This window comes from Bos grunniens, chromosome 5, assembly GCF_055505025.1.
Source record: "Bos grunniens cultivar Pamir isolate PY7600 chromosome 5, Bosgru_T2T1.0, whole genome shotgun sequence".
NCBI classification, from domain to species: domain Eukaryota; kingdom Metazoa; phylum Chordata; class Mammalia; order Artiodactyla; family Bovidae; genus Bos; species Bos grunniens.
The window spans coordinates 110,224,499-110,229,994 of NC_141169.1; the positions used below are offsets into that span (position 1 = coordinate 110,224,499).

A 5,496-nucleotide genomic window follows, 5' to 3' on the forward strand; every position below is an offset into this window, starting at 1 on the left:
GTCTCCTCTTCCCATCGCCAGCCAGCCCACCAGGCTGCTCTGGACTATCTGCTTCTCTGTCCCACCCCTCTGCTCTGCATCCTCTGAACCTCAATTTCTGGGGGACTGTCCGGGGCCCCGCCAGGGCCTCTGTCACGGTTCTTTGGTTTGCAGCCCTGTCCCCTCACACCCGTGGAGTCCCTCCACCATCTCCTCCCTCCCGCCCTGCTGTGTTCTCACCCAGCAGCCTCTCCTCCAGACCTTTACCAGGTCTGGAGACAGAGTGGAGAGGCAGCGATTATCTAATGAGCCCACACAATGCGGACGGCCAATTAAAATATCCCTCAGTTGTTTCAGGCCTAGGTCTGCCCTTCACAAGATCTGTCATGCCATCTACATGATTGGGTGACAAGAGCTGATGTTTATCTCACTGACAAGCGAGAATTTCAGCAACCTCTCTGGCTCCCCAGATAGAGGATATTTAAATACACTCACATATAATATACAAAAACAAAAACACACGGAAAGTTACTGTCTTGGCTTTGTGAACTGGAATCCATCCTCAAAATGGGGATTTCTGTGGAAAAGGCTGTTTGCACAGAAACTAAATCTCAGCATTTTATTCACAGATGGAGCCTTTGCAAAATACAGAGCAGAAACGAGTGCAGCAGCTTTTGCGACTCCAAAGACCTTGACATTCCTCCCTTCTGCCTTGTTACAAAAGTGCAAACCAGAGGAAGCCTATGGGATGGGAGCTGGTGTTGGTGGAGGAAACCTCAACACATTCCTATTTTATTTGCCGATACCAGTCAGAAAATACCCAGTGCTCATGACAGTTTTAGAAAACACTTAAATGATTTCTGTTGTTTTCCTGAACCAACAACTAGATGTATTATTTTTGGAACTAAAACAATAATCAGGTGCTTTTATTGATTTCAAAAGACTTGACCATTATTATTGAACTGGATTTAAAATATCTTTGGGGGAAAGCATGCATTTAAAAGGGCTTCCCTGGTGGCTCAGTGGTAAAGAATCTGCCTGCATTTCAGGAGACGTGGATTCAATCCCTGGGTGGGGAAGGAAAAGGCAACCCCCTCCAGTCTGGGAAATCCCATGGACAGAGGAGCCTGGAGGGCTGCAGTCCACAGGGTCACAAGACTTAGCGACTACACTATCACCTCCATACTTTTAAAACATTGACCATATCTTTATTGAGTAAGTAAAACAAATAAAAGCACATTTGAGGCTTTTCCGACATTCATTCTCTAGCCAGCATCCTCTATCTTCCCATCCCTGCTCTCCCCCCAGGTTGTCAGTCCTGAGGGTGGGGTATTGTGAAAACTCCCTCAAAGCAAAACAAACACCATTTTTCCCTCCCTCCGCTTAACCTGTCCACTGAGGGGCTCCTGGGGAGACCGTGGGATCTCGGGACAGCAGTGCGTTGCTTATTTCTTTCACTTTAAAACAGTATTCATGGGACACCTTAGGAGTGTGCAGGGCATTTGTTAGTGTCACAGTTTTGGGACTGATAGAACGAAGGAAAGCAGATCTACATCCAGGACAAGTGTGCAACGAGGATACAGAGAGGAACCGTTTCCTTGCTGGAAGGGGTCTGAGGAAGGGAAGCTGTCTCCAGACATCTGGCTGGTCTCTCAGGGAATAGAACCCTGGTACAGAGCCAGGGAGCTGCCAGGGGGGCTCGCAGTGGCTGTGGGGCCAGGCCAACCGTGGCCAGAGGGAGGTCATCTGTTGGGATTATCCGTGATGTCCACTTCTGCACCAGGGCCTCCGCTCCTGGCCCAGTGTGTATACCTGGGGTGATGGGAGGTGGTCCTTGAGGTCCTGACCACCTGATTTCAAGACTTGTGATGAGAATTCCTGCGGACACAGCGTCCTGCAGAGATGCTCTCCTCCCAGGTTACTCAGAGGGACCACTGAGGCAGTAAGGGGCTTGCACGGCCCACGGCTTGTGCACAGGACACGGCAGTCAGCATCGCTAAGAGCAGACTCTGCACCCTGTGCTCACGTGTCCTGACTCTGTGCTGAAAACATTCGGTAGAGATAAAATAAAAACTCCCACGTGTACACTGTGTACAATGCCTAAAGTAGGTCAAAACCGATTGGGAATACCGAGAAACATGTTTCCTTTCTGGGAAAATTGTTACTTAACTTTGATAAAATCCAACCCTAGTTACTTTACCCAGCAAAATAAAAAAGACATTTTCATTTTGGAAACAAAATCACAACATCAGGTTTAGGTGCTGTGGTTGTTGTTTTCATGGGGATACATAAATTAGAGTAACCTTTATTCACATGATACAGAAAACCACAAAGGGAAAGTATTGACAGGTTTGTTTGTTTTTTTTTTTTGTAAAAGGCAATTGTTTTGTAAGTTAGTAATTTGTTTTTATTTGACTCTTTTTCCCCCTAAAGATCTAAAATGGCTTAGTAGGTAACTGTGATGCTTACTTTACAAAATGGGCAATAAATTTTATTCCTAATCCAAGTGGCGTTTATTGCATAGGACGTGGTGTGGGCTGTGGGTCCAGGGCAGAGAGGAAGGACGTTCCAGCCTCTGCAGAGCAACAGTCCTAGGTGAAGAACAGTGTGATGCTGGTGAAGGCTCTAGAACGAAGGCAGCGAAGCCCTGCGTGTGTCAGGTATGGGCGAACACCCACCTCCTTCCCCTCAGTCCTATGAAAACAGCCTCATTCCCAGAGCCAGAGCGGGGAGCATCACGCTGAGTGCACCAGCAGGAGGGAGACCTGGATGCAGGTGGAGGGTGGGGCAGGCAGGAGGAGGCCGCTGGTCACCCGCACGTCCAGATCTAGGCCAGAGCTGGTGACGAGCCCCGCCAGTCAGCACCCCAGGCTCCTGGCTCCACAGCAAGACCCGAGTCCTCGACAGCTCACAGACCATGGAATTTCTCAGACAAATAAACTCACTTAATTGCCTTCGCAGATCATCCAAGTTTCTCGTGGACATTGGAGGGGCGAGATGAATGGCCCACTGCACAGAGTCAGCCTGAAGGCCCACGACGTCGCCACTGTTCCTCCGGCATTCGGAGGAGCCCTGAAGCTCTCCCAATCACGCCTGAACCCTGGACCTGGCCTCCATGCACCACAGCTTCTTTCCCACACCACCGCGTGTATTTGTGTTCACATGTGTGTGTGCCCTGTGTGTGTGTACCTGTGTGTGCTGGGGGCCGAGGCTGGCGTGTTTCACCCCCCATGTTCACGATCATGGCATGCCCCTTCTCTGTGCCTGTCAGCGGTTGGATGACGTGGGATGCTGGGGGGTGGTCTCTTCTGAGCTGCTCTTCCCTCCCACCGTCACTCCATTCCTACCACAGGCTGCCAGAGGCAGACCCACACATCCGAACACAAAGCCAAACCCCTCCCCAGGGGTCCAGAGCAAAGGTGGATATTGTCTTCCTTCTCAGGACCCTGGGAGTGACCACGTGGTGAGGCTGTGAGTCCAGGCCCTGGAGGTTGAGTTACTAACCACTTGGCTGAGACACTGTCTTCAGGCTCCCTTGGCCTCACCAGCTGCTACTCCCAGCCTCACTTCCCGTGGTGCACCTGTGCTTTTCTTGTGTTAATATTTGCCCAGTGTCCTTCCTTTGGGGGAACTATCTGCACCAATGCCCCTGTCTCATCTAATTTAGATGGGAACTAACCCCAGGGGTCCGTACCCCGACCACACAGGGCACTTGACAACCCCCTCCAAGCCCATTGGTAGCTCCCTTTTAGTAAATACTGAGCAGAAACCAGAGGCTGGAGGTAAGTTGGAATCAGCGCCTGAGAGCCGGCTAACTGCTGAGAATCCTTTCAGAGTGGGTGGCTTGATCCTTGCTTTGGTTCTCTGGGGCTTCCCTTGTGGCTCAGCTGGTAAAGAATCCGCCTGCAATGTGGGAGACTGGGTTCGATCCCTGGGTTGGGAAGATCCCCTGGAGAAGGGGAAGGCTACCCACTCCAGTATTCTGGCCTGGAGAATTCCATGGATTGTACAGTCGGTGGTTTCGCAAAGAGTCCGACACGACTGAGCGACTTCCACTTCAGTTTCATTTGATTCTCTGAGCTTGGTTCCCCACTCCCCTCCTTCACCCTCCCCCACCCCCCACACCCCCACACCTGCCTCCAGTTAGCAGAAGTCCTTTGCTGTTGTTAATAAACAAAGCATCAGATGCAACATTTTAATCTCAGCTTTGCAAAAAGGGAAAAATTAAAGACGGAGTATATATTCATTTGATTTGTGTCATCCGTAAGCATACACATGTATGTACGTATAATTTACCTTTTTAAATGACGCTGCTATAGGCTGTTTAAGGTTAGCAACTAGGTTTGTTTGGTTTCGTCTTTTGAAACAAGGATCCCTGGGAGCGTTCTGTGCCTCAGCGAACTCCAAAGTCAGTTCCCGCCTCAGTGATCACACCACCTGCCACCTCCGGGCTCAGCGGCCAAGTGGCCGGCGGGGTCCTGGAATCAAGAGGCCACCTCGGCAGTCAGCCCCGCTGGAGAGGCCGCTTCTCACTGCAGCCTGCTGCCCGTGTCTCTCCGTTCCCTCTGCTGAAGGATTGAATTTTTAATGTTTTATTCCCCCAGGAAAACCAGCAAAAACAGGGACTTCCCTCGGAGTCCAGTGGTTAAGACTTCACCATCCAACGCAGAGGGCGTGGATTCCATCCCTGGTTGGGGAGCTAAGATTCCATGTGCCTCTCTCGGTGGAAAAACCAAAACATAAAACAAAAGCAATACTGTTATAAATTCAATAAAGACGTTTTAAAAAAATGGTCCACACGCCAAAAAAAAAAAAAAAAATCTAAGAAACCTGGAAAATACAAATGGCTGATGAGGTGACTAACATACTCTTAGGATAAAGATACCACACTCGAGTATTCTTGGTGCTTCAAACTGTTGTGTGATGTGAGCGCTGGGCGATCATGGGTTTCTTTTGCTTTGGCGCGTTTCCTTGGTTGGGAGGTGGGGAGAGGTAAATCCCCTTTATATTTAATGAAGAGTATGAAGGAATATACAAATTAACATTCATTCAACCCACTCCTCACATATACATAAGATACCTGGAATGAGCTGGGGAGAGTTGGGGAGCATTACACTGACTCTCAGATGGTGCTCACTGCTCTGTAGAAATGTGTGTCTATAGAAACTCTGTGCTGAGTTAGTTCAGTCGTGTCCGGCTCTTTGCACCCCATGGACTGTAACACACCAGGCTCCTCTGTCCATGGAATTTTCCAGGCAGGAACACTGGAGTAGAATGGGTTGCCTCTTTCCTTCTCTAGGGATAGAAACCCTGGTCTTGATATTTTGGTCAAGAACAGAAAAACAACCACAAAAAAGAGAAACTTCGACTCAAGTGTGAAAGTAGGCTATGTCCGATGTAACTGGGGCCGCGGAGGTTCTCATCTTTTTGTCCTTGCAGTGCCCAGGCAAAGATTTGTGCAAGTATTAATACATAACAATAACATGTATCTACTGAAATACAGGGCATTATTGAAAT

General features: G+C 49.2%; 1 long non-coding RNA gene across 1 annotated transcript; it reads left to right on the forward strand.

Moving 5' to 3' along the window:
• Positions 1 to 2,503: 2,503 nt before the first annotated feature.
• LOC147373013 (uncharacterized) lies at positions 2,504 to 3,118 on the forward strand. The gene is made up of 2 exons (XR_015164474.1): positions 2,504 to 2,639; positions 2,941 to 3,118. It is a non-coding gene; the product is annotated as an uncharacterized LOC147373013 (long non-coding RNA).
• Positions 3,119 to 5,496: the final 2,378 nt, after the last annotated feature.